The 27,595-nt window shown below is 40.0% G+C and overlaps 1 protein-coding gene across 2 annotated transcripts in view; it reads right to left on the reverse strand.

Moving 5' to 3' along the window:
• Positions 1-27,595, reverse strand: part of CLVS1 (clavesin 1) — a 103,596-nt gene that overhangs the window by 37,912 nt on the left and 38,089 nt on the right. The gene's annotated exons all lie outside the window — the stretch shown is intronic.

The following is a 27,595-nucleotide window of genomic DNA, read 5'->3' on the forward strand; positions in this document are numbered from 1 at the left end:
AGCAAGTGCACAAACAAGTATTTGCACCTTTTATTTTGAAATGTGATTTTTATTTTCTATTTTTGATATGTAGCTTCAATGTGACAAGAAAAGGAGAGAGAAATATTCCAAAATGAAATGAAACCTTTTTGTAAATCAAATAATGAACTGGATGTTTTCTGTTTTGGTTTGACCCTCAATTGCTGTTCCAATTTTAATACTGGGACAACAACTTAGAAAATCAATTTGTTCGTCTCAAGTCATTAAGTGTGTAATGAGCCATCCAGTGTGGTTCATGGCCACACTGAATAAACAAGTTATTCACTGTCATTAACATTTTCAGCCTATAGACTCATGGACACCCAGTAACACTATCCATTGTGCAGTGCAGGTGAAATGTCATCAAGACGTTTCACAAATCAGTGTTTCACAGGTGTCAGAATTCAAGATGATCAACTTTTATTGAGAGTTTAAAATATTTCTTAATGGCAAAATCTTCCCAAAACAGACTGGACAAAGTGGTCCCATGACTGACATGTCTTTTTGGTCAGCAGAGTATTTGTTGAATTGTGCTCCTCACTAAAAAAAAAAATGGGGAAAAAAGCAGTTATGCCAGGAAGGCGTGTATGTGTGTGTCACACTGCCTGTTGTGTGATTTTGCTCTATTATGTAGATGTCTCCCATATTAAAATGTTGTGGGAATCTTATTATCATCTTGGCTATGAATTTTAATTAGACATATTATAGAATAATATGTTAATAATTAAAGTCCTGAGCATATATTTTACATGAAAAAGGTGCTACATGCTGCATAAAATTATCATTTGATTACCAGATCACCTTTTCAAGAACAGCACAGAGGGACTTAGACTGGACCTGTGATCCATTTAGTTTGCTGTACTGTGATAAGCTCTCTCAATTACTGATTTTAGTAATGATACCAAAAATACAGTTATTATTCACACCTGCATAGCTGATATATATTCACAATCTGGACAGAAACCAGAAACCCTTAGCACAGCTCAGGCATTTGACTTGAATGCATGTCAAAGCATAAGTGCTGTTCCTGCCACTTAGCACAGAGGAGCTGTGGGCTGTGAATTCCTAGTGCTAAGCAGACGTGCCTAACCAAACACCTCTGAAACTGGAAAGCAAACCCATTCTTCCTTTTGTTTTCAGTGTTATGAAATAAAGCATTAGACAAGAGGTGGACCATACAAAGTGAGAGTGAATAAAAATTGAATAAAAACACTTCTCTAGCTTGAAAATCAATCTGGAAACAGGTGAAAATGCAATCTGGGTGTGACGGAGAGGGCAGAGCCAGGGTCAAGTATCAGTGGTTGACCCAAATCACTTGTCAGAGACTTGAAATAAACAATCTTTCCAAATTATTTTCCATCCCCCACATGTCAAAGCTGATTCAGGCCTTTTTAAAATCACCACTGGAAACTCTATTTATGTTACTAAGAAGTGGAGTCACATCTACCTACTTAAATAAAATATATAAAATTTCCATTCCTGGATACCATACCTCCAGGTAGAGAGAAAAGCATGATGAAATCTGGGAAGACTGTAAGGCTGGGGAAGACACAACTCTTGAATGTTGCATTTATCTTAAGAAACCAGCTTGTAACTGCGAGACATACTGGTGAATTTACTATCATGTAGAAAAATGTATTTTTTATTTCTTTAACCAAGTGGCAAAATAAATAATTTTCAAAAAAGAAGTACAACTGAAGGACAGAAAGACATAATTACTATTTGTATCTGATTACCTTTTCTTTGCTATTGAAGAAGTCAGTCATGCTTCCTCAACACAGAAGCTTTTGCAAAGGACCTAAGTATTCTAAAAAAATGTGGTCTAATATTGAACAAATTTTGGATCAAGAGAACTGAGGCATTTTTTATACAGAAAGATTCTGAAGCTTCTGAATAGCTTCTAAACCAAACATTCTGCCATCACTTATCTTTCCAGGAAGTTTGCAAAACTGCTGGAATTCCATAGTAATTAGAGGAGTTTCAAAACTACCACCCACATGGTTCTTTTTGGCAACTATCTGGTCATGATGTCTCATGTATCCTTCATAGAGGCAGGGAGAGTATAAGACTCATCCTAGTTCTGCATCTGGAAGCATGGACGTTATATGACAAAATGTTACATCCCCTTCTCATTCAGTAATGAGGTGGCTTCATTTTGCTCATTTTTCATATGTATTCAGTCACACAAGGGGAGAGGGAGACATCAGGACCCAGGGAATTAGGACATCAGAGAAGAAACTGATAGAAAACTTTTATCCCTCTTCCCCCCCATTTCTCAGAGAGCTATAGCATGGATTGTTCTGACTGGATGGTTGATTTAACATACAGGAGTTCTGTGCGTAGAAGCAACAAGGATTTTCTGTGTTACATGGACAAACTAACACTGAAATGAACTGACATTCTTAAACTGGTCTAAATTTTGAAATTGTTGTTTAGGGTTGCTAGGTTGAATTTACTTGAGCAATCTCATTAATCCCATTGGCCAATAACCTTGAATGGAAATATATATAAACCTACTTTTAAGAATGCATCATTCTCTGTTGAGACCAAAATCACCTGCCCAGACATGTGCAGAAATGGGATAAAATTTTGCTTTTGTAACAAGATTATGATAAGATTCTGAATTAATTGAGATTGTTATTATCACTTGGAAATTGAATCATCTCCTCTTGAGTTCAGCTTCTTGTATAGTGAACACAGATATTTAAATATCTTTATTTTCCTTGTCATGACTGTTTTTCTTTAAAAACTATTTTGCCTGGGACTCTTTATACATTCATAATAATTTTCCAGTCTATATTTTACTTAAGACACATAGATCTAAAAACCCTAAGGAAAATCTAACAGAGCTAACTGGTTAAGAGAATTATTTGCCTGTGTATATTTTCTAACTCAGCATTCTCAAAGACAGCTCGACGAGAAAGTTTTTCCTCAAACTTGACTAGGAAAAGGTTGACACATGCCCTGGGACAGTACCAGACAGTTGATATTTAGAAGAATAATCTGCCTTGTAAAAGGGAAGGAAATGAGTCAGCAAGACAAGTCTAGGGGCACAAAAGTCATGCTTACACCTCACCACAGAGTGCATCCCTTGCCTGTGCATAGCCTAAATTAGAAAGCCCACTTGATGGAGTGTGGATGTGCTACTTCAAATCAGAAGCAGTATTTCTACATGGACTTTTTCACAGCTCTTTCAGCTTCCTACTGATTGTTAGGTTATCTTAGACATCTTGTGCCCCTTCACTTGCAATATAGAAAAGTTATACCGTGCACCTCCCCTGACTCACTCCCTGATTTTAAATGACTTGTTTGTTCCTCCCAGCATTTGAAGTTGCTTAAGCCATGTCCTGCTGATGCATGGGAAGACCTCTGGATGAAAGAAGGGCTGAGTGCTTTCACTCTGCATCGTTACTTTCTGAATTAATACACATAGTTTGCTGTGTCTGTTCAGTCACCTTCATGCTAGAATAATGGGGATTTTAATTACATGATGTTAAACCTCTCACTCTGATGTAGCTATGTATTGGAAGCTCATCATCAGTTCAACAGTCGATTGAGGAAACCTTGGATAATGAGAGTTTATTAACCCAGGTTAATGAGCCTCAGGCAGAAATGAGGGATTTTGTCCAGCTGACGTGAAGCACTGAACACAAATCTGTCTAGATGAGCATAATTCAGCCCTCTTGAGATGTGCCTGGGAAGTGACAGAGCATTTGGTAAAAATACCAGCAACTAGATGCTGAAAGCAGAACATCTGTGTTCTCAGGAGCTATATATTTTAGTCATGTCCTCTAGATCTCTGAGGAGAGGTAGATGTCCTAGCAATCTCAATGGCAAAGGGGAAAAATGGATGTTGCATTGCTCAGAGAGGCAGTGGGCATGATGTGAGCATGCGTGTCTCAAGAAGTCCCATAGACCCTTCCCTAGGGGGTCCTTCCAATCCTGGCATCACCTCACCTCTTGTCCTAGGTGCAGAGGGCTGCCAAAAAGCTGTGGTGCTGTACAGAAGCACTAGATTATCTATCTGTCCCTGAAGTCAACCCTCCAGCAAGACATTTAAAATATTTCAGGAGTATTTTTTCATTTGCAAGTAGTTGTAAGACACAGATAGAAAAACAAAAATTTCCCAGCAGAGAAAAATATATTTCTTTCTGTCAGAAGTAAATAAAGTGATGCAAAATATTTTTTTATTTTTTATTTTAATTTAATTTAATTTAATTTTTCTTCTCTACTACATGCACTACCCATTGAAATTGTAGACGGGTATCTACACTTCAAAAATGTGGGGGAAGAAATTTTCTGGATCCCCAGTTTTGTGTCCAATCTGTGATTACAAACTTTGAGAAGAGCAAATAGTTTGAAATGATTCACAAGGCTGGAATTCTTGGTCCTAAGGTCAGGGAAAGATTTGCCCTTGTTGCCAGTTACAGAATCACAGAATCATCTAGGTTTGAAGAGACCTCCAAGATCACCTAGTCCAACCTCTGACCTAACACTAACAAGTCCTCCACTAAACCATATCACTAAGCTCTACATCTAAACGTCTTTTAAAGACCTCCAGGGATGGTGACTCAACCACTTCCCTGGGCAGCCCATTCCAATGCCTCACAACCCTTTTGGTAAAGAAGTTTTTCCTAATATCCAACCTAAACCTCCCCTTGTGCAACTTTAGCCCATTCCCCCTCATCCTGTCACCAGGCACGTGGGAGAATAGACCAACCCCCACCTCTCTACAGCCTCCTTTAAGGTACCTATAGAGAGCGATAAGGTAGCCCCTGAGCCTCCTCTTCTCCAGGCTGAACAATCCCAGCTCCCTCAGCTGCTCCTCACAAGACTTGTTCTCCAGACCCCTCACCAGCTTCGTTGCCCTTCTCTGGACTCTCTCAAGCACCTCCATGTCCTTCTTGTAGCGAGGGGCCCAAAACTGAACACAGTACTCAAGGTGTGGCCTCACCAGAGCCGAGTACAGAGGGACAATCACTTCCCTAGACCTGCTGGCCACACTGCTTCTTATACAAGCCAGGATGCAGTTGGCCTTCTTGGCCACCTAAGCACACTGCTGGCTCATATTCAGCCGACTATCAACCAGTACTCCCAGGTCCTTCTCTGCCAGGCAGCTTTCCAGCCACTCATCTCCCAGCCTGTAGCTCTGCTTGGGGTTGTTGTGCCCCAGATGCAGGACCCGGCACTTGGCCTTGTTGAACTTCATACAGTTGGCCTCAGCCCATCGCTCCAGCCTATCCAGATCCTCCTGCAGGGCCTTTCTACCCTCGAGCAGATCGACACACGCACCTAACTTGGTGTCGTCTGCAAACTTACTGAGGGTGCACTTGATCCCCTCATCCAGGTCATCGATAAAGATATTAAAGAGGACTGGCCGCAGTACCGAGCCCTGGGGGACTCCACTAGTGACTGGCCTCCAACTGGATTTGACTCCATTCACCACAACGCTTTGGGCCCAGCTATCCAGCCAGTTTTTAACCCAACAAAGTGTATGGCAGTCCAAGCCATGAGCATCCAGTTTCTTGAGGAGAATGCTGTGGGAAATGGTGTCAAAAGCCTTACTGAAATCAAGGTAGACCACATCCACTAAGCGTGTCACTTTGTCATAGAAGGAGATCAGGTTCGTCAAGCAGGACCTGTCTTTCATAAACCCATGCTGACTGGGCCTGATCGCCTGGTTGCCCTGTAAGTGCTGCATGATGACACTCAAGATAATCTACTCCATGAGCTTCCCTGGCACTGAGGTCAAACTAACAGGCCTATAGTTCCCCGGGTCTACCCTCCGGCCCTTCTTGTAGTTCTGAGAGTTCATGTAAGTGGTACATTTACTCTTCAGATTTTGCTGTTGACAAAATTCAAATGGGTACACAATCTTTAAACTAGCAGATGGCAGAGAAAATGGACCAAGGGAAAATGACCTTTGAGTTCCTGAACCAAAAATAGGAAGTTTCTATTTCATATTTGTTAATATCTTGTGCATCTATTACAACATACAGCTCATGAATCAAATTATGTTACTCCTTCCCTATTGGGTATCTTATCCATAGTCAAAGAAGCAAAATAGAACTGCTTACAGTATCAAGTGCTAGGAAGCATATGAAGCTTTTGAAATCAAAACAGCTGGGAAATGACTGAATGATTTGTGTATGGCCTGAAGAAAGTTGGATGCATATTATTTCTAGTTTCAACATATGTAAAATTGTAAAGCTATGATTCAATGAAAATAATAGTAATAGTAACTATGCCAAAAATGTATCTGAGGTGGGTTTGGGAAAGTTTATTATAAGGTCTTTTGTAAAATTTCCACTGTTCTTCTTCCTCAGAAGGCAAAGTCCTGCAGTTCTAATCAAATCAAGAGCTCTGCTAAACACAACATACATACATACAGAATGACAAACTGTCATTCTGGCTCTGCTGGGCCCCAGGTAAAAACTTGTCTGCACAGAGATGTTCTTATTGCATAATTTTTCCACAATTTATATGCAAAGATTACTATAACATAAACTTATAGCTGTATTTGTGAGGATGTGCCACTTCCAAATGACAGCAGGACCCTGCGATCCTGGCAGGCATGAACTGAGGAGGCTGGTCCACACCTCCTGGTGGTCATACAGCAATTCCAGTAATACAGACAAAAGGAGAAGGAGGAAAAGAGTAATTTGGTCTGTGTTTGTCTGCTACTGCATTGTGTGGAACATCCCTTCAGGGCTCAGCACACTCCCTGTGGTCAGGGGAATAGGCCGGGGCAGTGCTGCAGGTCCAAGTGGCCATCAGTGGTGGCAGGACTGCAGGATGCTGATACCTCTGTCTGTAGAAGTCCTCGAAGAGCTTGCTGGAGCTCCAGCACATTGGTGTTAGAAGAAACCTCCAACAAACCGCTATTACCGTACATATGCATATATATGCATGCATGCAAGTATTTATAAAAATATCTAAGCAGACTGGTGTTTGTAGCTTGATGACTGCTGTCAGGAAGCTGTCTATTGCTTTATTGCTATTTCATGAGTCATGTGGGAAGGTTTAGAAATGCACAGTAGATAAGTACTAGACTTGTAGTGTAGGGCTTCTGTAGTGTAGGACCATGACTGCAAATGGGGTCTTGTTTTTTACCCCTCACACTATTAATCCACAAGGTGGAAATACAGTTACTCTCCAGTGTTGCAAAACATGTCAAAAGCTTCACAAGCCTATGCAGTGACTGTCTTTTCTGCAGTCTGGGATGTATGTGCAGGTCATAAGTCCTTTACTAGCTCTCTGTGAAAGACCCCTGCAGTGAGTACTGCTGGGAGGAAGGCAAGGAGGGAGACTTCAGAGGCTTGAGCTGCAGGATATGAATAGCAAAAATAAATAGTTGGAGTCAGCAAGATACAGTTACCACAGGGAGAAATATCTATTTAAAATAATGTCTAATTTAAATAGACATTCATGGCTTCAAATCTTCTGATGAATTTTAAAAAATGTACCTGCACCAGAATATGGACAATTCAATACATAAAATTCAAAGGTAGATAAAGAGCTAAGGATATTGATTAAACTATGAACCAGAATACCATTCCTGTTCTTTTTGGTTTGTTTGCTTCTATTTTTTTTTGGTGATGTTGTTTTTTGGTTGATTTGTTGGTGGGTTGGTTGTTTTTTGGGAGGTGGTGTGTGTGTGTGGTTTTTTGCTTTTTTTTTGTTCTTAATTTTTTTATCTGCAGCTACAAGGGGACCTTTCAGAGGGCCCAGCTGAAGCCCCCCCACAACCCCTTAAGCTTTCTCTGTCCTTTTTGGTCTAAGAGCCTTTAACTCCCCTTGTCACTTCTCCAGTTGTACCACAGCTCACAGCTCTTTTCATTCCAGAAATCCTATCAACTGGTACTTCTAACTCCAGATACCCATCCCCAGATAAAAGCTTCCCCAGACTTCCTAGTGTGTGCCAGACTGCATGCTCTTTGTTCCAATGATACTTTCAGAGCCCTTTCAGAGCACCATCCAACTCCAAATCCTCTCAGTTCTTCCAGTCTCATACGCCAATCCTTCTGCCCAAAACCTGCAATGTCCCTGCTCTTCCATTCCAGGATATCCCCTCACTCTTCTGTTGTAAGGACCCTCAGACCCTAACCTCCTGTATGGATGCTCTGATCTACACCTCTGGAACTATTACCTTTGCTTGCACCATCTGCTGACATCCATGCCCACTGCCATGGGCTGCCATGGCTGGCTCAGCCCACCTCTCTATCACAGCATCTCCTCCCTGATGCTCTCACAGGGATTTCTAAAACCTAGATGCAGGCTGCAGTTACCAGAAATGTGCTTTAATAGGACACAAAGAACAGAAAAAATAAGATCTATTTCAGGAAACTCAGGTATATTGAAACCCTCTATTTCCTCACTCTTACTCTGCAATTAGATCTGGAACTTCTCTTTTTATAGGATTTGCAAAATAAAACCTGGGAAAATGGACATGTAAATTTTGTTGTTGTTGTTGATCTCTGTTTGGCAGAGAGAGTAACCACAAAGATATCATTTCTACCTCTATCTCTCTGTCTCTAGCCCTGTATTTGAAAGGAAGGTGTGGGAGGTGAAAAAGAGACTAAGATCCAAAGCACAGAAATGGAGGTTATTTGATCATCTTTGTAAATAATTACGGTACCATTGACTGAGTGCCCTTAAGCCAAGTTGCCTGCTGACAGACTGCTGCATCAGCACAATTTTCTCTTGTTTTAAGATTCTTGTGCAAAGAGTCTTAAAAATCATCATGGGTTGAATATAAAGCAGAGTACAAAACAAAGTCACTACCAGTTCTTGATGACACACAGCCACTTTGCCCCAAACTCATTTTTGTTTTCCTTTTCCTTCCCACCGGGAGCGTTACTTCCATGGTGCTCATCTGTTCTTCCTCTAACAGGCAGCAGAGTGTTGCTTCATTTCCACTGCAGCATTTTTTTCACCATTGAGATTTCTCATTGCAATCAAAATGCAGAATGTTGTTTTATTAATCACTTTATTAATCCTGTTTTCACCTTTGAAAAAGACACTTCATTCTCCTCCATTTATAGTGCATTAATTCTTACAAGACACTGTGAAAAGACAGCTAAGGGTCAACTCTCTTTATTAATTCATTTTTCTATGATAAAATAGTTGCCTTAAGAGGCACAAACACAACCTATAACAAAATTATGCAAGGTCCCTCATTTAGACTTTTACTTATTGAAAAACTCCTTGTTCCAGTATAGGAACATGTGTATTTCCTTGTAAATTGTACATTTGCCTCCCAGCCTCATACTGCTCTCAGTGTTCAAGAGGTGAACAAAAAACTGGGTACAAGGGAACATACAGCAGTAAAAGTATGCTGTGAGTTTGAAAAGCTACTGAGCGGAGCTGGGCAGTAGGAGCCCTTGCTTTGCAGCCAAACAAAGCTTTAACAGAATGAACAGAATGAAACATGGTGGAAATCTAGTCTGAACTGTTGCTTAGCAAAAGCCACTAAATTTTGGCCAAGTGATCGCTGCAAACTGCCCCATAAATCCAGCTGGGATAGCACACATCTTCAGGAAAGCCTTCAAGCCTTCAGCTGCATAGCTTAGAGGGGGGAGGATCTACTGCACTCCTGGGTAAGTTGCTCTTGTAGTTGATAGCACACATCACTAAGTAGAGACCTATTTTCTTGTCTGAACTGGTCTTTCAACAGCTACATTAAGGGTTCTCTAATATTGCTGTAAGAGTCTTCTGAATTTATGGTCTCCAAATCAAACTGTGCCCATTTTGCAAGAGACAAGCCTTTTATTTACTTTTTATTATTTTTTTTTCCTCCAGCTAAAGCCTGGGAGCACCAATAACACCAGGCTTTCCCTTCTCACTTATCCCCATTTCAAGTGAGTTCAGAAAGTGTGCAAGTGGCAGTGAAATCAAGCTTGCCACCTCCACGCTGGCTTGATTCTGCGGTGCCAGAGAGAGAAAATAACGTAGCACTTCATCTTCAGTGTAAGACTTGTTACTTTGATTTAAAGAAGAAGAATACATTTTTAAAAAATATTAGCCTTTCATTCTTTGGGATAAAATCAAAGAACAACAACATCAAGAAGCCCACATTATCACTGTGCAAAAGTATGTAAGGAGGGTCTCTGTACATTTTGTGCAACACAGATTTCTTCTGACAGAATCCGAAGGAAGAGGGAGGTGGTCTTTAGAAATCAATCATTTTAGCTGAAAATAATCAGCAATGCCATAGAAAACACTTAGATATCGGCTTGCTGAGGAGGGAAGAGTTGGTGTTGCTCACAGTTCCTTAGTGCAATAGATGTTATGTGTTTGGCAGAGAGAGATTGCACCTCTCCCTCCATCTCTTCTCTCTCCTTCTGCCTCCAACCTAGCCATCCTGTTGCCATCACAACCATATCCAATGCAGCTGTCTCTTCTGCCAGGCCAGCAGCGGCATCCAGATCACAAGTGGGCCTTGCAAGGGAGAGAGTGGGTATGCAAGCCTCTTATGCTCTGCTGATACAGAATCAGCATCGGCAATTGATCTTGTGATTTTCAAAGATACGCTTAAAGACCAAGCTGCTGCTCCTGTGATATTGTATTTAAACATTGGCTTTCATTAAAATGGGGAAAAAAAAAGATTCCAGCCCTCATGGCAGCAGACAAAAGCTTAAAGATATTAACTGGATGCACCTTAGGGACTCAAAACCTACAATGCAAATGCAAAGAAAGAGATTTAAATTTTCTGTTTGTACTAAAATGTCTTTTAAAATAAAGAAGTAGAAGAAGGAACAGTATTGTGACACTAGGTAGATAAAAGAGAGGAGGAATGTGGGCTTTTTTTTTTTTTTCCAAGGAGGAGGACTGCAGCAGTGCTGTGGAGCAGTTGCCCTGACCGTCTCTTGCCCACCTGGAGCAGCCCACCTGCTGTGAGGTTTCCGTGTGCTACCCAAGGAGAGGCAGGTGGTACAGAGCAGCAGCAGCAGGTTTTTGGATGAAACTCTTTCCCTTTTGAGTCCTGTGGTTTGCGCAGAACTCCTGCAGAGAAAATGAAAAGAGCTGGAAAAGACTGCACAATTTTCTGCCAGAGCATTTCTGGGGACTTCAGGGACTTTTGCTCTCCCTTTGCTGTGGGCACACCCCTGGACAATGGAGCAATAGTGCCAGGGTCCTGTCTTCATCTCATGATCATGGTCACTGCTTCATCTGGCCCCGGGAGATGGGGGATTTGTTTGAGAGGGTGTAGGAAAGGCTCTGTGGTTCCTCTCTGTCTGCCCTTCCTGTCAGCAGCACTCAGTCCAGCATGAAAGGAGAATGGGACCTTCAGCCGGGCAGCCCCTGCCCCCAGCCACCTGGCCTGGACCATCAACCCACCAGACCTTCACGTTGTTCTCTGCGAAAGAGGCCACCAGGATAGCAACTGTGCCATTCAGGAGCAGGTGATGACTCAGTGGGAAGGACTGAGTGCTCTGTGCCTTTCATCCACCAAGCTCTGCCGTGGTTACGCTTAGATAAGCACAGGGAGAAATACAGTCAGCTTTCCACCTAACTTCAGAATTTACTACATTTTTACTAGCATCTTGTTTGCTTGAATATGTTTATTTTTATCCTTCAGGCAAATATTTCTGCCTCCTGTGAACCTTTTATGTAAATCAACAGAGGCATTTGGCAAGCCATATCAAAACTGCAGCTTTACATATCACCGAAGCGGAAAATAAATGGAAATAATTACTGATGCCTCCAAGTACAGAATTGTTTCAAAAGGAAACATGTAGCTCAAAGGGGGTGGGCTGCATATATCTAACGATTTCCTGTTAGCTTACACAGCATTGGCTCAGACATTTTAATTTCATTCTGGTCTGTGCTTTTTCCCCTTTTTTAGAGAGGTCAGGGAGAGATGGTGGTTGTTTGTTTGATCATTTTGAGCATACTGAGCAGAATCAGATCTTTACTTACTTAGTAAGCCCAGGAGATGATATTTGTAAATCCCTCCCTCATGCTAGAAATTGGAAATTAACTGGGGTTTGAAGCAAAATGGTATACACTGTAGTGCCAATAACATCACTAAGATGCCACTGGCTGAGCAAATTGTAGTTTTTATATAATGGACTTGATCAATATGTGCAGGCGTCAATACTAATCTGTTTTCAAGTATTTCAGTATAAGCCAGTAATGCATGTCCTGACACTGATGAACTGCATTGACAAGAAGAGAACCAGGTCCCATAGTGCCAAAGGCTGCTCCTGAGTCATGGCTGCAGTCTACTGTCCTGACATTAGTTGCATCCCAGGAAGAAATGTAGGAGCACTCCCTAGTGTCTTTGGACTCCTGAAAACCAAACGTTTTGTAACAGTTCCCATGACAGTACCTGAAGGAAACACTTCAGACAGATGGAAATTTTGCTGCTTCTAGAGCAGAAGAAAGCCATGCAGTCCAGACCAAAGATCCATCTAGTCCTGTATCCTCTCTCTAGACTGGCTGCCCAGGGAAGAGGAGGAACTGGAAGGCTTCTCTTCACCCATTACACCCTCAGCCTCCAGTTATTCTCAACATTTACAGCCAGATGTGATTTCTCTCCTCAGTCACGCTCATCAGATTTCTCTCTGATTAACTTGTCCAGTGTTCTCTTGAAGTCATGTGGCATGAACATATCCTTCAAGACATGGGCTTTCAGGTCTGCAGACCACAGCAGGAAGAACTGCCTCCTTCTGTTTGTTAAGAGACTGTGAGGGCTCCTTACTCTGGGCTTACACTCATACATTTCCTTCAGCACTGGTCCTCTGATGGGGCTTTGTGTTTTGTCTTTCACATTATTCACCTGTTTTGACTTTGCTAAGGAAGAAGTGACATGAGTCAGTGCACATAAGCTTTTTATGTGGGGAAAGTATGTGTGTGTGTGAGAGAGAGAGAGTGTGAGTGATGAACTGATTCATGGCTCACCTCTGCCCTCTGGAAGGCCTGGTAGATCTGGTAAAAACTGGTAGATCTCCTGGACATCCTCAGCCCACGGGCAACAGCTGTTCTTCCAGGTACCAAAGGTGGTGGAAAATCTAGAAACATGATTTAGCCTTTGCTGTTTAAAGCCTAGGGACATGGGACCTGTTACTATGGAGCCTCTCATCAGTACCTACCATGTCCTCCTCAAGCTAACCATGCATATGCTATGCAGTCATATAAGCTTGTGCAGGTTAGGAGTGTGTGCACAAAACAGCATTGTGCAAAGCATTTGCAGGGAAACCATGCAGCAGAGAACTGTACTGCTTCTGGGAGGACAGTATCAAGAACAGTGGCACTCGTAAGATGGTTGCAAAATTGGCTTTTTGGCATCCTGAGACAGGTAAGATTTGCTTTTTAAATCATAGAATCACAGAATCATTAAGGTTGGAAAAGACCTTCAAGATCATCTGGTCCAACCATCCCCCTACCAGCAATGTCACCCACTAAACCTTGTCCCCAAGCACTAGGTCCAACCTTCCCTTGAACACCCCCAGGGGCGGTGACTCCACCACCTCCCTGGGCAACGTGTTCCAATGCCTGACTGCTCTTTTTGAGGAGAAATGTCTCCTCATTTCCAACCTGAACCTCCCCTGGCACAACATGAGGCCATTCCCTCCAGTCCTATCACTTGTTCCCTCTGAGAAGAGGCCGACCCCCAGCTCCCCACACCTTCCTTTCAGGTAGTTGCAGAGAGCAATAAAGTCTCCCCTGAGCCTCCTCTTCTCTGGAATAAACAACCCCAGTTCCCTCAGCTGCTCCTCACAGGACTTGTGTTCGAGGCCCTTCCCCAGCTTTGTAGCCCTTCTGTGGACACACTACAGGGCCTCAATGTCCTAATCCATTTGTAGCCATCCTTAGAGGGCAAAGTGTTGTCCTGATGCTCTTTTAGCCTTTCAGAGCAACAGTTTCCAGACTTCTATTCAATCCCCACTGTTAACATCAAGCCCACAGAGAAGGGGTTAACCATGAATCCTGGTTCAAAGCTTTGCTTTTGCCAGATTTAGATTTTAAATCCACTGTCAACAATTGGAGGTCTGTGTGATTCACAACCCACTTGGAATTGCTACAGTTTCAGCAAATTGGGAAGCTCCACCATGGTTACCATTCCCTGCCTGCAGCTCAAAGGTATGAAAATATATAGACAGTTGTATTTTAAAGTCTAGCTCCAGTTTCATTTAATTTGTCTCCATTTTTATTTTTTCTTTTGCTGCAAGGTGAAAATTAACATATTTTTTATTACTATTTATTTTTTTTAAGCATTACTTCTATTGAACTCCTGTAGCATCTCAACATGTGCTGATAGTACCCAAGTCTGGAAAAGGTTATAGTTTGAAAAAAGATCATTTCTTCCCCTCTACACATTACAACTCTTTTAAATCTTCCCTCCCTAAAAGATATTAGAAGTTTTTAAATGGCATCCAAAATTGCTTGGTATAGATAGAAAATCTCTGAAGAGACAGTACCCTGAAGCTCAGGCAGATATTATCTGAGAAGTGGCAGAACACCAAGAATATGGGAGATGTGGCAGAAAAAAAAAAAAAAAAAAAAGTAATGGGAATATTCTTCCAGTGCTACCTCCTGACAGGAAGTTTATCAATGTTTGATGTGTTGCTGCTAAGCACATTTACATAATTCTGATGCACAATATAAATTTATATATAAATACATATGTATGACACTTATTGTGGAACGGGATGTATTTGGAATAGGAGAAATGCAGGAGAAACTGTGAGCTCAAGAATGAAAGGGGGAAGAGATGAAAAGAAAAAGATAAATCATTTTAAAGTTTCTGGTTCGCAGCATTTAACATGTACAAACGATATTTTGAAATGTTTGAAGCATGCAAGATCTACTTCACATGTTACAACTGTTGAATGGCAAAAAATTCAGAGGGGTTCAAAGTTTTCACCTGTGCTACATCTTCCATGGCTGTCCCTACTGTGGTGGACAGGTTTCTCAAAAAGATGCAGTGTACACAAAAATCTACAGATGTTTCACCTTTAGTGAAATGTTCCTGCCAAGAGTTATTCCAGGAGTTATTTTCTTTTAGCTTGTCAGCCACCACAGATTCAAAGAGCTTTGACTTAAAAACACAGCCTTCAAGGTCTGTGCAGAGGTGGCATGAGGTTGTTGTCTGGGTTTGGACAAAACATCCCAAATATACACAATAAGGGAGACATCAATTTTTGCCTGTGGTTACTTACCACAGCCATGTTAGTAGTGCTGGTGAGATATCTGGGGATTTGCTGTGCTGAAATTCTTGATCACTTGCCCCTCTTCATGTCAGTGCCATGTATTTGTGGTTGTATTTTCTGACTTGTCCAGGGCAATTTGTGGAGAGCCAGTATCTGAGATACTGATGCTGAGAGAAAACTGCAGCTGGACAAGCGACTACATGCAGATATATTTAAATCAGGTATTTATTTTCAACAATGTCTATACCCAAAAAAGCATCCTGTTATTAAAAGCAATTTTCTGAGAATCATGTTATGAAATAATTACAGAATTTTTATTATGTAAAATTTCCAATTAAAAAAATCATTAGAAGACTAATTTTCAAAATCTCCTATAAGCACACAATATATTTTTCCATTAGCCTCAACCTGGAATCTTCCAGATCTACTTACTGCATTAGCCTCAAAGAAAAGGAACACTACTCTAACACAAAGATTTTTATTTGTTTATTTATTTTTCCCCCTATACCCACACAGGGTTGGGCAATCCTTAGAATCAGATACCCAATAAATTTACTCAAGCTAATGGCACCATTCACTTATTTTATTACTTTAACAAACATATCTGAGTTAATTTCTTACAATATCTTTGAAAACAACCTCAAAATGGTGTAAGCAGCTGAAGTAAAATGCTTCAAACATTTGAATGAATTTTATCACCAATGGCAGGAATTTGCTAGTAAGGCTATTTGTTCCTTCTCCAGCAATATTCTTCAGGCATAAGTTACATCTGGAACAGGGACAGATTTAAGTTATTTCCATTGTCTGTTAACACAGCTCAAATTGAATTGATTTGCCTTCCTTACTCCACAAATAGGAGGCCTAGCACTTTAAATGCTGTTGTTCCAGTTTCAGAGGAGAGAGGCTATAAAACAGGGGGGCTTCATTAAAATACCATAGCTGGCACCTCTCAGAGGCACAGGAAAAGAATATTCACTGAGTAAGTAACACATTATAAATTATAATTGAGATTCAATCCTCCCAGGGAGAAGGGAAGGTAACTTGTCACTTGAAGTGTTGTGAGTTTCTGAAAATGGACTAGGAGTTTAGAGGGTATAATGATATCATTAAGAAATGCCCTTGCAAAGCAAGCAAAATTATACTATGCTGTTTCTTGAAAACCGCAGGAACTCTTTATTGTTCTGTCAGCAGCAGTTCAAAGAGCTCTGTGACCCCATTAACATTCACTCAGGCATGTATAACAAATTGGAGGGTGAAGTTTCTTGAATAGTTAATTATATTTTGTGTGTTTGAATACCTATTGCTGCTAGCCATGTGGGCTCAGTGTCACAAATGCACACCTTGCACACCTGGCTTCCCTCACAGCTTTATTTATCTTTTAATACTTAGAAGAGAAAGCAATATCAAAGGTGGAGAAAGGGCAGGGAGGAAAGGAAGTAGCAAAAAGCTAGATAAGGGCCAGCTGCTCTGATGACCAGGGCTGAGCTGATCTAGGACTTGCAGTAGTTCTGCTTTCAGCAGAAATTTTTTCAATGACCAGAAGACCCTTCAAACCCACTTATTCATGGTAGGGGCTGGGTAGGAATATTTTGAGTAGTATGCTATAAGCTTAAGCTAGAATCTCACAGAGGAACTTCTCCCAGTTTCAACAAGAGGCAGCTCTTCTGGCCAAGTTATTCTGTGTGAAAAGTTGCGTGTTTCTCACTAAAAATAATAATTATAATAATAATAAAAGTAGACTCTTCATACAAAAGCTTAATTGCAGAAATTCATTATCTCAACAGAACCACAGCTAGGCTGTTTTGTCAGCCTTAGTGCTTTGTCAGCCCAGTTGCTGAAGAGGCTCTTTCACGTGTGATGCCAAATGGCTACAGACAGTCTCCATGCTGCAGTGGCTGTTGACTCAACTTAAGCAAAGAGAGTAGCCAGCATTTCTTTTGCTGAGTGAATTTTTTAGTCATTGCCTGTTTGGATTTGAACAAACAATTTCTCTTTTCAATATAAATTGTTAAGAATTTGCTTGCAAATACAAAGGACTACATTTTTTACATAGTAAAATTCTTTTTTTTTTTTTACAGAGAGAGAGAGTGACAAGGATAGGAGATATTCTCTCCAATGTTAGCACAAAGCCTACTCACATTGGTTAATTAAGTCCAAATATTATCTGTACCAATTCATTAATTTCAGTCACAGTACAGATTCAGGAATCTTTATCTCTTTAGGACTTTCCTCTCACAGCTGTCCTCACAATTAGAAATAAGTTTGATAAATATCAAGCGATATGACAAAGGAAAAGACTATCACAAGGAGGTAAATTCTGTGTGTGTTATACTGAGGTGTTATTTCCTGAGAAACTCTTTAATTCAGGTTCTCTCTATTTGCTAATGAAGCCAGATAAAATTAGGATTGTCAGTGGCCCTCTTCATTAAACTTATCTCAGATGTTAGAGTAGGACCCTTAGTAGCTGCTGCAGACACGTACATGTGTGCGAACATTCCCACTAACTCAAAAGAAACAATCTCTTCTGAACATTGAGAACATGCACTACTGAGCACACTTCTACTTAGTCAAACCTGCTTCTTAAATAATCTTGAAAAAGTAGAAGAATTTTTATTTATTTGTATATTAAACTATAAGCCTTGGCAAGCTTCAATTCTATTTTCAGTCCTGCTGTTATCCTCCATAATTCTTAAACAGTGATAAAGTATTTTGCTCATCACATATATATTCATGCTTCTGCCTCACTTCTGGAGAAAAAAAAAAAGGTAGTTTGACATTCTAGATATATCTGCTATTTGAAAAATATTTGCTTTGCAATTATATTTGTGCTAGCTATGCTTTTCCTTAGCCATATTTTCATTGCATGTAGATTAGAGTAGATCAGAAAGCCTCTTCTGAAATGGAAATGATTTTTATTACATTTCAGCCATACTTTAAACTGGTTCTACTGCAAACTGTTCAAAATAGTAGGATTGTGCTCAGAGTTAAAAGCAGAATACACATTCAGATGATATAGTATGTGTCTAACATAAAGAGATGCAAACAATAGCCTGAAAGAGTTGTAGGAAGGTTTGAATTACAGAGCAGTACAGCTGCTGGAGGAATTTGCTCTGAAATGCCTTTTTTTTTTTCCCTCAAAAAATATCAATTTGTCAAAATCAAAGCTTGGCAGAGGGCAAGGGGTAGAGAGGAGGGAAGAAGGAAGTAGGGAGTCTCAATGAATTTTTCACTCTGTGTTTTCATCTGTTCCTTGGAATGTTGTAGTGTTTGAGATGTTTCAGTTTGACATTTTTGAATCAAGGAACCCCTGCTATTCAGGAATGTTTGTTTCAAGTGTGAAGCTCTATACAGTGAAGAAGAGAAATAAAAATGTTCGAGAACAAACTAGATTCAAGGTTACTAGACAAAAAGTTCCAATCAACACGCAAGATTTCCAAAAATTGTTCAGATCTTGAGAGATTTTTTCACCAAGCCTGGAAAACTTGATTGAAATTTATTTCTGCTTAAGTGTAACAGGGGTGGAATTACAGTCTCCGTAAAGACGATGAAAAAAGTGCCATTCACATCAGTTGGAACTTCACCTCAGGCTCATTGAAAATATTGTGGTTTCTTCTGGCCATATGCATAGCTAATACTGAGGACTTCATGTGTTGTTTTGTTTAGGAGGAGATATTAATAATAGACCAAGCTTTAAAATGAGTTGTTATGTGTAGTAGAAAAATTCTGTTTTTCTGCACACAATGAGAAACAATAAGCAGGCAAATGTTGCTCAGAATCATTGCCTTTCTAGACTTAGTAAAGAGTTAACAGAAGTTTAAAATGTTCCTGCCTGCAGCAATTTGTTACCAAACTTGCACAAGAAATTATTACTTTGCCTAGAGCAGCATAATGGAAACACTGAACACAAAGTCGTGGTGTGAGCCCTCCTTGCAGCCGTGTGAGCTGAGCCTCTGGCTCTTGCAGGGCAGCAGCCAGGGACTGATGGCTGTTCCCACTGATGCAGCATATCCGTAAGGGATGTGCTAAAAAGGGGACTGGGAGCAGGGTGGGTAAGGGCACAACTGATCTTACACAACTGCACCTGTTTTCCCAGGGATCATGCATTTCAGTCCTGCAGTTGACAGTGAGAACCCAGCATGAATCCTCACCTAGAAGGAGCCAAGTCCTTACCTATCTGTGCTCAGGGGATAATTCACACTACGTATCACAGTTTGCAGTCATGCTGTCACTTCACCTCTTCCTCTGGCTTCCCTTGCTCCCTCTGTTTCCCTGCTCACATGTACCTCCACTACCACCCCATGGCTCAAATAAAATAGTTTCCATTCCACCTCTATTCACACTTAGCTCTCACTGAAATGTCACTACTCCTTTATCTTATTTTTGGCCTAGTTTTGTATATGCAACCTATTTTATATTAAAAAACAAACTAACAAACAAAACCACCACCCAGCATAATATTTATTTGTCATAACAAGAAGGTATCTGCAGTTAGCACTCTCTTCAGGAAGCTTTCATTCAGTTTCCATGCTAAAAAGTGGTTGTAAAAGAAGTAAACCGTTGTCACAGATGCATTGCTCCTGAGGTTCTATGAAATTAATGAGGAGAGGTATAATGTAAAGTAATACAAGTAAATTTGTTTAGTTCCATATTTTATACAAGCAGAAACATTCAAGAAACATATATGAGCAAGATTCAAGATCTAATATGAGCTATATTTATATGTCGGTGGGAAGTTTTGGGGTATGACTAACGTCAGTTCTAGCTGCTTGTTTACTGGCTACAACTGATTTTTGTTTTAAGCAGACTTATTGAAATATGTAATACTGCAAATTTTTCTGTCTCCTTGTCGGGGCTGAAAGAGTGTTTGCCTCCTGTCTCATTCTTATCACCAACTCCATGAGACTTTTACTAAAATGTAATAACTGGCATTTAAAAAAGACTTTCCATTTAACATATCCAGCCTCTCTGGCTGTCCCCATTGCAGCTTAACCTCATCCCAGCCAAAAGCCTCCAACTGGCAAACATGGCTGTGCTGATCAGTTCTACTAAGCAGTTAATTCCAATTTCTAAGTGGCAAACGTGCATCTACAGCCCACTGTGCTTTTCTTGTTCCTTGTTCCTGTCAACTCCCCAGAGATGGTAGGCACACAATGAGCACAGGCCTTCTCTCGCAGAGAGTAAAGTCTGTTTATCTACCTTTATTTTATATATAATGAGTCAATCCCTTCTCTCGTCTCCTAAAATTTCAAAGGCATCCTCACTGACAGCTCAGAGAGCACTCACTCTACATATCAGAACAGCTGTTGGAGGCAGATAGCATGAGCATTTCTGGAATGATTCAAGCTGACCTTGTTTCAATGGATACTGAGTGCTCATCATTAGCTGTGACTTTGTGCTTAGCAGTTCAGCAGAGGGCTCTAACATGAAGCTCATTCTAATTGTGAAAAAAAAAAAGGCAAGTAGAGAATAGATTTTGAAATTTATGAGAAATCATTTCATGGAAAAAAATGGTATGTTTTTATGTGCTTGTATTACAAATGGTTTCATCCAATTATCTGTGTAAATATGCAGACATTTCATACATGTAGTGGATTTGAAATCAAGAAACTTTCTTTGCTACAGATGTTTGGGAAGCAAAGAATCCCACTGCATTTTATAGCATCTGTTAAATTCTAATCTGTAGGCATTTTCCAGATGATGAACTTCATTAGATCTTGGCATTGTCTTTTCAGAAACAGTTCAGTGATTTACTGGGAGGAGTACACTGTTTTCTTCACAGAGTATATTTATCTTCCTTTGTAGGTAAAACCACATTTATATAGCTAATCTTACCTCTATAAACAGAAGCTTGAGTTATTGGCAGGAGCTCTAGAGATGTCTGGGAAGCTACAACATGCATTTTGGGCATATAAGCACACTATGATTATGGCATGGGAAAATCCTGCTCTTATATTCTGAAGAAATTGTCTGCCCTTGATAGGCTACTACTCAAGAAACACTTGTTCATCTGCTAGGGTCCAGTCTAGAAAATCCATTTTCCCTCTCCTAGGAAAGATAATGGCAAGGCTTTTGTACAAAATCCAAGATGTAAAGATTTCCTTATTTTTTTTTTACAAGTCTTTAAATCCTGAATATAAAAAATAAAACTAGTGTTCCTTGATGTATCTTTCTAACAGGGGAAGGCAAAAGAGGGCTGACTCTCAGCTGCATAAATCAGCATTACTTCACAGATGTACACAGAGCCCCGAGTTACACCGCTGAGAAACTGGTCTCAGCTACCTGTTGATTTTTGTCTTTCAGATTTTCAGCCTGAAAGACTGGGGAGAAGCAGAGCTAATGAATGGGTTATGTTTGAGTCTGCATTTAGTCTCTCAGAGATACTGTTGTATAGTCTATGTTGATTTTTACACTAGATGGTAAGATTCTGGGGCCCCCAGCACAAGAAGGATGTTGAGGTGTTGGAGTGGGTCCAGAGGAGGGCCACAAAGATGATCAGAGGGCCAAAGCACCTCTCCTGTGAAGAATGGCTGAGAGAGCTGGGGATGTTCAGCCTGAAGAAGAGATGGCTCCAGATGACTTCCTTGTGGCTTTTCAGTACTTAAAGAGGGCTTATAAATACATGGAGAGCAACTTTTTGCTCAATCAGATAATGACAGGACAAGGGGGATGGTTTTATACTAAAAGAGGGAAGATTTAGATTAAAGGTTAGGAAGAATTTCTTCACTCTGAAGGTGGTGAGGCACTGGAACAGGTTGCCCGTAGAGGTTGTGGATGCCCCATCCCTGGAGATGTTCAAGGCCAGGTTAGATGAGGCCCTGAGCAGCCTGATCGAGTGGATGGCGTCTCTGCCTATGGGAGGAAGTTTGGAACTAGATGATTTTTAAGGTCCCTTCCAACCCAAACCATTCTATGAGTTTTTATTTGTCCTTGTCCAGGCTAGCGTATACATGTCCACATGTAGTTTAACTTGCCCATCTTCTATTACTGAGGATTTGAGCTGCTCTGCCTTTGGTAGGCGATGTCAGAGAGCCCTGTATCTTTCTGTTAATACCGCCTGTTACAGATACCTGATGAGAAATAACAGCATCATAGGTTTATAGTATAGACAAACTTCTCCCTACACTACACATTCCTATGGAAAGGCTGAGATAGAATAAGTCTTTTTTAGAATGTTCTGCAGTTTGTTATGATGTAGGTTCTCACTCTAAGCTTTCAGATAACAGCAGTACTATGTTCAGAAACTATAGAAGACTAGTTGTATCTTATATTTACTATGTAAGGCCTCTCATAGCCTGCCTCTTTCACATGATTCTTAAAGAATTCAGATGGAAGTACTAAGGCCATCTATGGGGTCACACCCCAGTTTTCAGAGTATAAATGTGTATAAGCATGGACAGAGGAGTCAGTTCTTTGCTTCAGGGTCTGGGCGGGTGAAGGAAAAACCAAGCTTCCAGGCAGAGGGTCTGACAAGGTCTCCAGGTGCATGAGCATTGCCTGGGCTCTGTTCAGATCCCCTGTTAGACCACATCAAAGATATGGTCATACATATTAACCCAGGCTGTAGTGATCTGAAATACTATTCTATAATCTCAGAAAGACTTTAAATAAACAGTAACTGGTAACAAATAAGAAATAATTCAAGAGCATCTTGCCACTCATAATGAAATGGAATATTAAATATATTGAATTTCCAGATGGAAATCATTGAAACAAACATATTTCCAGATATTTTTCCAGAATTTTTTTGAAGCAAGCGTATTTTGAAATAAACATATTTCAACATAATACTTCTGTTTTGACAAAAATAACATTGTTCTATGAAAAAAAAATATTGTTGCTGGAAAAGTTTTATTAGCTCTAAGATTTAGAAAAACAATTCAAGAAGCAAACAAATTACACCTTTGTCATGACATTGGTCTATAATTTTTTTTTCCTGTAAGTCCTGCATTCAAGTCTGCATTTTAATATATTTTATATTTTACCTCTTCCTTCTGAAGCACACACAACATGAAAAATATTTGATTGTAGAAAGAAGATAGTGTCAAGAGACAAGTAATCTGCTGCTGTAATTTAGCCGACAATCTCAATCTCATATAATCACAGTAGGACGGAATTTAAAAAAAAAATATCTTAACTTAAAAAAAGTATATATAGCTTATATTAAAGATAAAAAAGCTTCATAAAATTCTAATGTCCAATAATGTCCAAAAAAATGTGCTAGCTTGATCATCTGACTTGATGTCTGCGTCAGTGCTATTCTGGACAAATGAAACTTAAACATTAATTTTCTGAGAGAAGCTTATACAATCTTTCCCTTATTTGATTTTTTTTTTCAGAATTTTATCAGCACCAATATCTGATTAACATGTTCAAGCATCATCTTATTTCCTTTTATCTCTCTCTCCTTTCAGAAATACCAGTATCCAATTTTCACTAGACGATGACAAACTATAGATAATTAAAGAAAAAAAAAAAGGTTTAATAGATTTCCTAATGGATGTTGTTGGTCATAGCTTCTGTCAGGCTATAATCAATGAAAATTTGGGGCAAAGTCCTGTTTGCTGATCTTGGTTATTCCCTGTTCTCTGTTGATACTTCTATTAGCTGCAATGATTGTAAAACTTTAATCAAAGCACTATTGAATATGGAAATAAAGATCACTCTTGCAGTCAATCACCATTGACACAAAGTAAACACAGTGGTTTTTTTTAAGAGTCACTGTCTTTGCATATAGTATAACAGTTGCATTTTACAGGATTATCAGAAAAAGAAAGAGAAAGGAAGGAAGGAAGAAAGAGAAGGAAAGGAAAGGAGAGGAGGGAAGGGACTAAGATATAACCATTCATTCTACTTGTTTCAGTACTTTGAGTCAGCTGTGAGGAAAGTTAGCCTTTTTGTTAGGCAGTACTAGGTACACTGGAGTGTCAAACTGACCTCCATTTCTGAATCCAGCTTGCTGATTTGTGCTGTAAGCTACCGAGATGAGTCTTGGTGGCTCATGGACTTCTGGTTTTGTTTTCATCAAAGGTGAGATCACAGCTTGTGCTGAATGTTTTGAAAACTTTGGGATATTTCTGGATGCTGTTGAAGAATTTGCTGCATTTCAACTCAGAGAACTAGCTGAGGGATTACTATCTGGATATGTGTATGTGTTTACACAAGATGTAGTATGTAACACTGGTGTTGGAAAAGGAAGAAAAAGTGTTTCTCTATACTCATTGATAGGAGCACCCTAAAATCACAAGTCCTGTCCGGAGACAAACAACTACATCCTCTAAGCAAAAACAAACCATCATTTAGGGGGAAAAAAAAAAAAAGGCTGGGCTTCACTGCACATCCAGACTTTACTCAGTGTAGCACTTACAGTTCAGCCCTAATTCTCATGTTTATTAGAGGTTTTCAAACCAGTGGTCAGTAGCAAACATACTGCATAAGAAAGGTTTGTAGTGACCATGTTCTACTTGTTTTATTGGTTTCATGATTGCAGCATGGGTTTCTTGGCTTGGCTTTTAAACTCTTATACTCCTAATTTGTTGTACAAAATGCTGAAAGATCAGTCTCTTAAGTCACAGTTAAATTTTATATACAATGATAGGATAATTACAAGATCAGCATGATAACTTCACAGATGAAAAGAACAGAGGGGAAAAATATGCTGTGAAGGGGAAAAGCTGTTCACATGAAAAGAATAAGGATCAGGATTCAAAATTCATCAAGTTATTTGCAAAATATATTGATTTCCCTTTTCCCACCTTTATGTCCACGTGATCAACTTCTCTTTAATGTGTTAAAATTCAAAAGATCACTGAGGTCTAGGAAGGAGTATGTGTGAGCTCAAAGCATACAGTAGCAATTGCCTAGTGATAAAAGAGCAGAGCTCATTAATCAGAGATGGCTTAGGCACTGAGAACACATTTGTCCTTGCACTGCTGTAGCATAATGAGGATTGCCATACTGTACAAATATATACTTAGCATCTGAACAACTGTTGTTTAAAGTAGAGACATTAAGCTACTTTTAGGTCATTAAATAACATAACTGAGAAACAGAATAGGTGCCCTGTTGAGTTATAATGAACTAGCTTGTGTGGTGAAGCATATACAGAAATTTAAACGGAATTAAGAGTAGTATTGAGCAAGAAGTGCTTCCAGGCCAAGTGGTGATGTAACTAATATTTCATCTTCCTGAGCATTTACAGACTTGTAAAGAGAGTTATTTTCCTTCCAACCACTTCAACAGACTTTTGTAAGACTTATTATGGCCCAAAATTTCTTCATAGAAAGAACATGGATGGTCATGTAGTCTGGTTGTCTGAGCATCTGTACATGCAAAATGACATAGCACTGAGAAATAATAAGGAACTAAAACAACTTTGATCTGTTTCAGGCATCATCACCTCATGACAGCAGCACCTGACCATTCTACCTTCAATGACCTCCAACGAAACTCTTACTGTGATTCTTCTTTTCTGCATGTAGGTCTCGCCTGCATTTCAACTACATTTTAAGTAAATTTTACATTAGTATAGTGTCAGCTCTTTTAAAATAATAATAAAACAAAGTCATACTGAAGGTACTTCAATACCAGCCATGAGATCCAAAAATTAAATTAAAATAAAATGAAATAAAATTCCATTGTTTGTTATATCTGTGTTTTATAAGTATGAATGACTTGCTTCCAAATCTTGTAAATTGGAGTGCAGCATTCACAACTCATACAACTAGCCAGGGGTTAGCAAAGTCTGGGACACATCTCAATTTGTACTTTTTAGACAGACAATTATATTTCTGTGTAACATGCAGAAGATGACAGTAATATGACTTTAAATGAGAAGTGAAATACCCAGACACCACCAGAAAAAGAGCAACTTCCTTCAATTGCCCAGCACAGGATGTTGGACTAATGACGTCAATGCAAGATCAGCTTTGGTACTTTCAGCTGGTACTTCCAGAAACATAGTGTCGCCATCAACTACAAAAAAAGCTGGGGGCTCTCTCCAAGTAAACTCCTTCTGGGGATGATGAAGAAACACCTATGAACAGGGACAGTAGAATAAACTATGTCTGGAAGGAATAGCTATCTTTTCCACTCCTCCAAACTGGAGCTGCCATGAGGTGGACGTGTCCCCTCATTGCCATGCAGCAGGGAGACAACCTGACAGTGCCATGGCCAGAAATCTGATGGGATAAAGACTGGACTGGCCTCTTACTGGAGAGCTGAGAGTGCAACTAATTGAACAGGCACAAAAACACCTTGCTGATGGTTGATTTCTTTATGAATTTTATTTGTCTTTCTCTTCCTTCTGCATGGAGACTTTTTTTAAACCACAGAATGTTACTCTGCAAAGGCAGATGAAGTGATAGCAGCCGCAGGAGAAGATAAGGTATTATCCTTCTAGGGTCTAATTGCACAGCTTGACTTCCTAATATGTTAGAATAGCTGAAAATTCCCCACAAAGGAGAACAGAGGATTAAATTTACTGGCAGATTTTTCTACCTCATTTTTGAATAATAACATAAAGTAGAGACAACCGTGATCTAATTATAGGTAATTTGTTAGTCAAAAAAATTAGTTGGACAAATTGTTCTTTCTAGTATATGAGTTAAAGTTAAAATATGCACACCAGGAAAGATTATTTCTGAGATATTTATGACTGTAAGATTCCTGCAAAGGACTACAAATAAAATGGAAGCACAATAATTTATAAAATCTCGTCTTTTAGATATGCAACTACGTGACGTGGTCCTTGAACTACCTGGTTTAAGACTGAGGTCAGCTCTCCTTCAAGCAGGGTGTTGGATGGGATGACCTTCAGAGGTCTTTCCAACCTGAATAGTCCTGTGACTCTATCAAACATCTACAATTAATAAGGTTGTGTCAGACTACTTCAAGACTAAAAATCCAGCTCAGGTCTATCAGCAGAGATGGGATTGGACTCTAGTGGAAAAGGTGGAAGTTCACCCTGAGCACCACAGCCTATGCTCATCTTCAGGTTGCTCCGTCAGACCCCAGTTACCTTGCCCTCACTTTCCACCTCTCCTGAAGCAGCAGATGGTTTTAGCTTGCTCCTATTTAGCTCAGGAGCTGTGCAGACCCTGAACAGGCTGAACCATAATGTGACAGGTTTCTGTGTGACAAATTAAAGTGGTCAGAATGAGGGCACAACAGGGTGCCTGTCCTCCCTCTCCCTCATTTCCCTCCGACTCAAATGAATCCACACAGCCAATAAGACAGCACAATTCCATCTGCTAAGGGAACCGTTCTCTTCTGCAACCCCCTCTCTGCATGCAGTTGTGCTTGTATGTGGACTGCATGCTCCAGGAGGCAGATGCTGCTGGATTTTAATCCCCCCAATTTCTCTGATGGATTAAACCTCAAATCTCGAAACATCTTTCTTAATGCTGCAATAAGTAATGCAC

This window comes from Anser anser, assembly GCF_964211835.1.
Source record: "Anser anser genome assembly, chromosome: 2".
Classification (NCBI taxonomy): domain Eukaryota; kingdom Metazoa; phylum Chordata; class Aves; order Anseriformes; family Anatidae; genus Anser; species Anser anser.